Here is an 11046-nt window from a genome sequence, read left to right on the forward strand (position 1 = left end):
CTTGGACTTGTACTACTGTGTAATTAATTTAATGCATTTGAGTTGGAGGCACAAATAAGGAGGATGCTGCAGTAGCGATGTAATGATGGGATTTTTCTCCAGCTGATGACACACACCGGCGTGTTTCCAATTTTCAGATTGTGACTCCAATGGTTCATTCTTGTTCATTAGCAGTGGGCATGTGTGAGACAGAGACACAGTGTGCAAGCATTGAGTGCTTGTTTTGTAAAAGTCAGTAGCTACACAGCGTATGTGAACCCAGATCAACAGCTCACCCCTGGGGGGTCATTCAGAAATGGGGGGACATTCAGAAAGCAGACTTCAGGTGGTAATTTGCTATTCAGTTTGGACCATTCAGAGCTTACAGATCTCCCTTGCCAGCACACATGGATGTTATGGGAACTTGGAACAACGTATCTGAACATCTAAAGAACAGGAGGAGGATGGGAAAATTAAGAGTCCTGTCCTAGACAGCTGCAGGCAGGAGGTTCCCCATTCCTCAGCTTCATGCTTGTGTTTTTCAGAAGCTCAGGAAAATTTCCAGTCTGGACAGTGAGGTGGGTAGCACTGACTTACTTATTTTAGAGAACCACATACAAGTCCCATTAAGTAATGTTACCCCCATGCCAGGAAGCACTTTGAAGACTGCAGCCCATAAAATAGGATCTGGATCACATCTTTTTAGATTCACTGAGATAATTCATGCATTTTGACACAGGAACATCTGCACCACATTTTCCAGATTATGTTTTGTGGGAGCTCAGTTCTCCATTAACTTCACATTAGTGGGAACATTAATGAACGATCAGTGAATTCACTGTGAGGATAAAGAAGCTTTTGCTGTTACAGAGTCTTCCTTTATTTGTCTTGGATCATGCCATTTTCTTTGCTCACGTATCACCAGCTGGTGATGATGATGATGACCATAAGTCAAGCCAGATGCACCATTTCAGCAGTCTGATATTTAAGCACATATTTACAGGAAAAAGGTATTCCTTGAGCAGCTCTTGATTCAGGATTCAGATGTGCCAGGCTAGCAGGGCCCAGGGGTTTCAGCTATTATACAGGGCCACAATACAAGGCTCGTCTCCTGTCAAGCATTTGGGTGGATGCCCGATTTATTTTCAGAGCAAATTTTTGGCTTGAATCTTGCATTTTAATGCCATGCATTAAATTAAACACTACACAGAGAACATCAAGGAAGCAATTCAGCTGTGTTGTGATGTACTGATTCTACCTACCAAGTGCCAGGTATGTCTCATTGCCTTGAAATTTTCCAACACCACAGAGCATTTTGATTTCTGCTCCCCTCATGGTGGGCTTCTTGGGCACAAGCAATAAAGCACAAATGGCAGAAGCGTCCTCCTTACAGCAAAAGCGTCTTTTCAAAGTCAACAAAGTCAACAAAGTACTTTAGGCACTTCTGTCATTTTCACTCCCAAAGTGCCTTTCACACAACTTCTGACTTCAGTAAACAGTATGTTGCTAAGAAGTGAGTTGTGTCCATAATAACTCCATGAGGCAACCAGGAAAGGAGATACATTTTTCCCACTGCCTTTTCTCCCTTGGACTGTGCAATCCCGAAATGCCCTATAAATAAAACCAGACACATATAAACATACAGTCTCCAACCTCGGCCAAGCAGCCCATGATGAGACTTCCAGTGGCACCCGGAGCTGGTCTCTTCAACCCAAAGAGCACAAATCCCTGTTCTCAACTTGCTCCTCACTATAACCAGTGCAACTAGTTATGTCTTCTTATCCACACAGTTTCTACTGTGCGCACATGTCCACATGCACACATGTCCATTCCAAGCCTTCTTTTACAAAGGCAGGTTCTTCACTGTTTTTTCTCAGACTGTCATGGGATTTCGATTGTTCCAGATATGAAAAGTCAGTCTCAGTCAGGAGAGTACACTGGCACAGTGCCTCAGGAAATGGCAGTAAGATCACTAAGGACCAGATTCTGGACCTGACAAAGATAAGGTGTTTTCATCCTGGAAACATGTTGCAGTGAAAACAGGAGATTTTCCATCTACATTGATTTACCAGTGGTTTGAAGGACACTATGGTCCTTTGGCAAGCTCTCCTTTTCTTAGTACAAACACGAGTCTAAGTTACTTGGAGCAGTTTTTCTTCTACAGCACGCCAGACAAACACATGGAAACAAAACAGTCTAAGAAATACTGAAGAATAAATGGGCATTAAAATTAGTACTTGATAGTATATGAAAGCAAAAAACACATTAAAATTTTAAAGAAAACCATGGAACATGAAGAGTCTTCTGGCGTGTTTGTTTTGGTTTTTTTTGCAAGTTTTGACACTTGAAGTAACAAACTTCAAACCACAGATGTGGGAAAGGGTCATTCCTGGGCTTACAAGGGACTTTTTGTCAAAGACTTATCTGACTCTGAATGCCTGATACCTGACTCGTGAATCTGCACATCAGGTCATGATAGATCTTCGTCCTCTCCCCTTTCTTTTCTTCATCCCTCAAACACTAAGTGCTTCTCTATCTTCCTATGCACCCTTCACTTTCTGTTCTGCAGGTCCTGCCACTATGCAGCAGTCCTTGCTCCTGGTATCTCTTCACCTTATCAGACTGAACACCTACTTTCACATATGCATTTTGAAATGCCTTCCTTTTTAGCCCATGACTCTCTCATCATGTGAGAGCTCTGTCACAGTTAGTCACTGCTTGCATGTCCCAGGAATTGCTGTCTGGGCTTCCCAGGCTGCCTCCCACACTTCCTGTGGCCAGCCCAAGGGTGCTCATGCATCCTCCCTGCCCTTGCACCCATGGAACCGGCAACCTCAGTGAAGTCTTTCCTTGGTGGTATCTCACAAGGGATAGCTGCCAGGGCTACACAATGTGCTAGCAGCCATCCTCATGAGGAATATGCATGTTCTGGGAAATATTCTGATCCACATTAGTCCTAGCCTATGCCAGACACACATATCTTCCTCGCTCTGGGTTGTGCCAGCACATCTCTTAGGACTCTCTCACAGATGACCAGGGCAGAGCAGCAGCTATTTGGGATTTATTGGTGTGCATTAGCTCAGCGACTCTGCATGTACCAGAGAAAGCTGCAGTGCCCTACGATGTATTAATAGACACTAAAAATCTTGTGGCTGGAAAAGAGGGGATAACTCACCATTCACCACTTTCATGCTCCTAATGGTAATGACTGTTCCCTCATTCCTTCCCCTCATCAGAAGCTCTCAAGGAAGCATCATTAAGATGGCATATTCCAGTACAAGAAAGACATCAGGCTCAGTTCATTTAAAAGACATATTTCAATAAAGCTAATTTAACATTCACATGCCCCCAGGGATTCTTGTGCCTGCCCTGCATGGAGCTAATACTCATCTGTAGCCCATGTTTGCACAATATGGGTGTGTAAAATCTGGAGATGCCCAGTGAGTGTGGATTTTCTTAAAAGACTCTTACAATGTCAGCCTTTTATTGCACTCCACAATACAGTGGTGTTCTGACATATGTTAGAATGGTATAAATTAAATTACATAAAGCAATCAGTTCTTCACTTGTAGCCCAATTTACAGTACTTGCTTCCCAGGTGGAATTTGAGAATAAACTTGATATTCGGATCCTCAGTGGAAAAAAAAAATGAGTTAGAAGAAAATTACATCTAAAATGCTCACAGAGATATCAAACTTCACTGGAAAAATATTTCATATTTTAAACTTTAAAATATTTTGCATTTTAAACATTCCACTTGTTTCTTTAAGTGATTCAGTGCTTTAAATAAATACTTTTGACTGCCTTAATTGTTCTAAAGAAAAACATTTGTATTCCAGTGATATTTAGGAACCAGAACACAGATAAAGCAGTGTCTATTAAACTAGATAAATAATAACAGCTCCTTTTGCAAATCAAGCTGTTGGGCTTTGTGATCTCTCTAGGACCTTTGCAGCAGAATTCTGCAGGCTCTGAAGAGAGTACTTGTTCACATGTTGTATCTAAAAAAAGAAGGTGGGAAGTAGCTCCATCACTAAGTGAAAAAGACACTACATTTCCTGAGAACACCTTGAATTATAGTAAAACAATTCTGTGAGAAACTCAGTATTTAAAATGATGGAAGTTACAGCAAAATATCAGCACAGTTGTTTGAGTCAACTAGTTCAGACAGTGTCTTGGTGTAAAAGACAATTTACATATCTGGAGGTAACATAATTCTTATACTGCATTTCATGGATCTGTCGTGTCTGCTTTAAGAACCAGACACTTCTATGAAGATACAATCAACAGCTGGACATGTGAATCACCACCCTACATGGAATGAGTAGGGAGTGGGATCCAGCTCAGCAGCCCACTGAAAGACTGGCCATAAATCCACTGCCACAGCATCAGTGGCTGCAATCACCTTTCCATGGAAGGAGCTGTTCCTCCATGCAAATAGTCCATTCCTGGACTATTATGCATCAAGAAAGCAAATTCACTTATTTCACACAAAATTAGACCTTCTGGGGAATGTCTTTTACAGAATTCTTGCTTCCACCCATTAAAGCTTTTCTAATAAATTAAATGTAACTAAATAAAACCTGATAGCAAAAATCTTGCCATTAAGGAAAAATTGCATATTTCTAGAAATATAGCACATTCAATAACAGACATTCATGCTAATAATTCATGTACTGCATAATGTTTTCCACTTTGATGGTTATAAATTACACTCTGTAACTTAATAACTTGGAAAAATGTGCTCTCCCAGGAATAACAGAGGAAAAACATAACAGTGGTCACCTGCCAGATGTAATACAGAGTTGTAACAAATAGCAGCTACATTTATTTATATCTCTCTCTCTCTCTCTCTCTCTCTCTATATATATATATATATATATATATGTCAAACTTCAGGGCTGCAGCTGATTGATTCTGCCAAATGCATGGAAAGTAAAAATATTTTAATCATCACCCTTGTGGCATTCACCTATTTCACAGCTCTGTGGTACTGTCTGCCACACACTGGTGAGCCCATGAGCCTCTAGAAAGTACAAATATATTTGAGTTAAGCCCTGCCACCACGCAATGCTGCAAATCCAGAAGAGATGACCCACATCTTTGGATTCACAATTGATTCTTTTTCTCTTAAACGCCTCTCCATCCATCAATGTCCAAGCATAAATGTAGGAAATTCCTTATGGATTCATTTTACTCTTGTGTTTCTGTTTACATGCTACTAGAGAAATAAGAGTAAAAAAGTAGCTCAGACAAATATGGCCAAATCACAGACTGGAACACACATAAATAAATGAAATTGCTTTTGTCTTCCTTTTGTTTTCCCTTTCCTTTGTAGTGATCATCAAAATGATGGAAGTTTTTTTGAAGAGGGGGAAGGAAAGAAAGAAAGGATGAAGTGCCCCCACCTTCTTCTGCAGTGTCTATCACCTGATAAAATACTTTTTAGCCGTAGGTTTCCCAGAGATTATGCTGTCTTGGCAGAAAGTTACCACAAAGCCACCTTTGCAATATGGTGTATTGGTTTTGGCCACCCCTTTAAAAAGATGCTATTTCACTGGGTAAGAGCTGACAGGAGACAGGCTTTGGATGATGACCAGTGTTAATTGTGGGCAGCAAGTGCATCTTTAAGCAGTACGCAGAAGTAAATCAAGTGGAAAAGGCTCACTACTACTTGGGAGTTTAAAATGAGAAAAAGATAGTGGAAGAGATTCAGGTATTAATGTATGGGATATGGAGCTTTATATAATGGAATTTGCAGTGATGTGTGTCAGGATGCAGTAAAATTTTACCTACAGAAAACCCAGCCAAACTGTAACTCAGCTGACCATAACACAACATAATGTTGTCTCAGAGCAAGCCAATCTATCAGCTAGCAGACCTGAAATGAAAATATTCAAAGCAAAATAAGTTTTAGTAAATCAAATGTCTGCAGATGCCTCTTGTGGTATGAAGGGTCATTGTCAGGTATATAAATAGTTAATAGTTACAGCTGAGAGCAAGATATCGAGAAGAACATTTCCCTTCAGGTTTCACTGAAATAAAACATAGATTTTTAGAGAGTTTTTTTTTAAATAAGGCAGAGTTCCTCATTAAAGCATCTTTAAAGCCTTTAAAAGCCTTTCATTGCTTCAGTACAAAAGCTTAGGGACATTCCCCAACAGTTCAGCCTCTGGTGGGAAATAAAGTTTCCACAAAATCAACTTTCTATTCAAGGAAAAAATCAAATCACTTTTGCCCAGAGCATTCAGGTTTCCTTTGGGAAAATAAAAACAAAGTACATTTTTTCACTACATGGGCTTGACCCAAAACAAATATTTCAGTTTATTTTTTAGCTGAACAAGAATATTTTATTTCAACTCAGTTCCACTTGAAACTGCCTCTGGGTGTGCTGTCATGGTGGATATAAATTGCCCAGGAGAATCTGGGAATAAGACAATTTGCATCACAGCTGGTTAGCTGGCTCATAAGAAAATATTATTACTACAACAATATTAAAGTATCATATTTAGAACAACAAGACTGAAGCAATATATTTGGACACTTCCAAATCAAAGTCCTTCATAACGTTTCCTCCCACTAAAAATTTTTGATACAGGAAAGAAATGTTTAAATGGGTAAAATGGCACATGAGAAAAAGAAGTAATTCTGTAATTTCCAGCCAATTAATCATTCCATCAGTTTTATGCCACTGTAATTCCATTGAGCTCCACTGGAATGACACAACCTAAAGGGGTTGAAGGTACAGTGTTACCAATATGACCTCAGTGCATGGGTTCAGGCAGATAAAAGGTGTGTCTTAAGGTGCTCTGGGTTCTCTCTCACATTTAACTTCCCCTTGGCACTGTAAGTATGCACAGGATCAGCTTGTAGATCCTGAAATAATAACGTGGTTAGAAAAGATGACACCCTACAAATCTTCAGGAATACGGCACATCTTTCCAAAACTCACGGATGAATGAGACAATCAGGTTTTTAAAAGCAAGCTATGAATTCAGCTTCACCTGGGATTGAATAGAGATTGAAACTAGCATTAGAGTGTGGGATAGACATAAAAATAGACAGCTTTAGTTATATATATACATATATATGTGTGTGTGTGTATATATTTTCTTATTACTTAGAAATTTTAGTTAGACTGACTTATTTCAGCTTTCCCTTCAGCCTCAACTTCTAATATTTGTCATTCAAAAGCAATCCAGAGCAAATTAATACAGCCATCCTGTTTCACAGCAAAAACCCTTACAACACCATGCCAGCTGCTCACCTCCGGTTTACAGTCCTCAGGACACAGGGCTCTGGGGCCACGAAACCCAGCTTGCTCAGGATCATCACCTGTGAACAGCAAGGTTGAGGGATGCTGTTCCAGCATGATTTTCAGAAGGCTCATGTCAAGCTGTTCTTACCTCACTACAATGGCATGGGTCTAGAGGGCTGAGAGGTCCAGAATGAGTTCAACTGCATCAAAAAGAGAGGAGGGTTTTTAGTTATTAGTCCTGGTTTTTAATAATTAGCCTGTGATTCACATCCAACAGCCCCTGACGAATACAAACAGACACCAAACTGTAGAAGTCTCAACAGTAACACAAATTATTCACATCTCACTTGCCTCACTTTTCGATATCAGAGTGATTGATTAACGTCCTCAGTTACTACTACATTTAGTCATTACAAAATCTATTCAGAATACCAGAGAGCAATGGCAAACTCAGAAACCGGGGATTTTTACTCCTGAAACAATCCTGGGAACACCAAATTTGAATTATGTAAACTAGGTTTTTAACTTCTCCTCTTTCAGATGAAAATTGTTGAAAAGCAGCATTTCTAGGAAGTGTTTACGTGCACCATGCCAAGCATAAAAACCCTACTGAAGAGAACAAAATAATGTCCTACAAAAAATTTCCAAGCAGAGCTCGGGAACAGGGGAGGGGCTGTCATGAATTTGTTACATTGGTGCCTTCCAGAAATTAAAAAGCAATAAGCAGTCTGTTCCCATGCCAGCTGTGTTTCTAGAGACTGCTTTCTGTCTACCACAACCACATTATTGCCATTTTAAGCTAAGATTTCACTTAATTTACATAAGCTGGGACAGACCGCAGCTGCCAGCTCTTAGCGCAGACGCGCTGCCTGGGACTGCAGGTTGCAGCACGCGAGGTTCTGCTGCTGTCGACTTGCAAGCTCCTTTGTTTAAAATGGAAGAGCGTGGCACCTACAGTTTTCCAGAACTTTCCACCTTCAGGAAAAGCAGTGGTCAAGGCTGGTTTGGACATGACTCATCACCTAGGAGTTGTTTCACACTGAATTCTCAAGGTAGACCTCACGCTTGGTTTTGCAGATGGATGAGAGCCCTGGTACCCTCTTTTTGTTGGGCTCTTCAAATGGAGATTGGACACCCTTTTTGCTTGATACCTGCAGTGATACTATATGGAAGGAAAACAATTTTCAGGTTCTTGGGGGGAGGTAAGATGAGTGACTTTTGCAGTCAAAATAAAATCAAAATCCTGAGATAAATAATACAACAAATTCATGATCAGTCACACATCCAACACCCTCGCTAGAAGACATAAGATCACAGATTTGTCTCTGATATGTTAACCTGTATGAAACTGTTTTCTGATTTATCAATGCTTCATGTGCAAACATAAAAAGATTTTAATATGCCTGTGCCTCAGTTTCACATATGCCAAATTGCTTTCTGTCAGGAAAGCTAAGTTTTCAGAAAGTACTCAGACCTTGTGGTAGATACTCATGTGTCTACAACTACATCAAAGTAAACAGTGCAGTCCTTAAATGAAGAGCTTATGACTGTAGCTGCAAAGGTCTTAGGCAAGGCAATATACAGGTGGCTTGCACTTCACTTTTATGTTCTTGATGTCCTGAGCAGAGCTCCAGTTTTAAATGAGTAATTTTCCCCCCCCACTATACTGTTTGTCAAGGTCCAACTCAGGCCAAGTTTGGAAGAAATTAACTTCTGTAGCTGGTATGCAAATATGACTAGAAATCAATTATCTTACTTCATAAATAGTGAACAGCCAGGGCTCATTGATCTCTCCTGCAGAGCAGTGGACTGTTTGCCAGGGTCTTTGCTTTGAGTAGTAGCTCTCAAGGTTACTCCTCAGAGCTGAGAGATCCCTTGACTCAAGAGATTCTCAGTAAATTAATAATAGCATGCTAAACTCTGAAACTTAGCTAAGTGACACAAAAGATTGATTGTGCACATATCATCCTTGAGATATAAACTGTTGACTAAGACTACGTTTGGAATTAGGCACACATAAACTCCCTTCTAAGAAGGAGCTTAGAACATATGGAGGTCTTTTCTGAACCTCATGACTCAACAGGAGAGTCTCTCTCCCTGCCTGTTTTGTCTGACCCTGTCCTTCATGCCATAATCAAGTGCACCACGTCATCAGATCTTATTAAACCCTGCTCACATTTACCATGACGCTTGGCAAAATCACTGAGTTATATCAATAAACATATTTCTACTTCTTTCTTAGGAGTGACGTCCATGACACACCCATGACTGCTACGCTATAGCTGTCAGAGCCCAGGCCCAGAGCCTTCTAAGAAAACAGCAGGACACCTGGGCTCCTCACAAAGGTTGTATGCAGCCCTAGACACGAGGTCCTGTGCCCTGTTCTGCACAGTGGCTGCATTCAGCAGAAGTGCAGCCTGCCCTCTGCATTAGATATGCACTCTTGTGTCCATGGGGACGGCCACCAAATCCTCTGGAGCATGGATGTCAAATTCACTTGGTGAACACAGTAACCCATTTGGTTATTGTATGAAAGGAGAGAGGAAAGTTCCTTGTCTGGCTTCTGGGTGAGACTGCCAGGGCTAAAACATTTCTTGCTAAACTCAGCATTACCACCTTTTTTTTTAGCAGTTTGTGTTTGATAGTCCCCTGGCCTCACCTGTGGGACTGGGAAACTTTAGTACTGCCACGACACATTTCCAAGTCCCACATAGGCATTAGTGGGAGCTGCTGCCTCATCTGCCCAGTCTTGCTGGATTCACCTGTGAGTAAAACTGGCTCCAAAAAACTTTACTGTGAAAGGCTTTCTGTAACTGTGCCCCACTGATCTGAATGGGCTTCAGTGTGTGCTCTGAGACCCACTTTAGTATGGTTTTGGGTCTGTGAAGAGATTAGCACATGTCAGCTGAGCTGTAGTAAGGCTCCATGTGTCTGAAGCTCCCTGGGATCTGCAGCAGGGTTAACAGTGCTACACATAGAGCTGAGCTATGGGAGCAGCCTGCAGCTCCCAAAGGCCAGCCAGTACCCACGGGTGCCCAGTGACACTGGCACCTCTCTGACCTCTCACTGTAAACTGCCTGAGCCTGCCTGTTTAAAGCCATTGCCCTCGGCATGAGGCAAATCTGCAATATATTTCAGGATGGGCAGGTGAGCAGCAGACCCACCCAGCCAAACTTTTGGCAACTGTAAGTCTCAGAAAGTCTGGGATCTGGTATTTTTTCAGGTGGAAAATTGAGAGTTGGCTATTTCTTCATGTGTGTCCTGGCAGCAGAGGTATAAGGCAGAAGCATTGTCAGGCTGTTTTGTTTCCCCTTTGCTCTATACACACTTTGCTTTACAGAACTGCTTCATTTGGGACGCCGGCTTGGGACAGGCTGCTGGAGTTAGCTGTTACATCCATCTCCTGACAAATGAGTATGGCATCAGAGTAACTTCAATTTTTTATAAATATCTATTGCCAATTTGATTCATATGTCAGCACAGACCTGGAGTTAAAACCGAAGGGGACTGAATATTACGCCTGCCTTTTAAGGCTGGTGGAATTTTCCCTCTTTAGGGAAAAAACTTCTCACATATTTCACTAGTATCTACCATCGCAAACCTTAGATTTTGTCTCTCTCAAGCCTGCATCCTGTAAATCCCTGTAATTGCATGCAGCTGTTTGTGAGCCATCCGCTGCAAATTGAAAGCGTGTGTTGAAAAAGCCCCCAAGCAGAGAACCTCTAAAATAAGCACCGAAAAAGCTGCTGGTTTACCAAAAAGACCCTCTCTGCTCTGCCCCCCCCTGCCCTCCTCTGCTGTTGCTACCT

The sequence above is a fragment of the Motacilla alba genome, chromosome 1 (assembly GCF_015832195.1).
Source record: "Motacilla alba alba isolate MOTALB_02 chromosome 1, Motacilla_alba_V1.0_pri, whole genome shotgun sequence".
Classification (NCBI taxonomy): domain Eukaryota; kingdom Metazoa; phylum Chordata; class Aves; order Passeriformes; family Motacillidae; genus Motacilla; species Motacilla alba.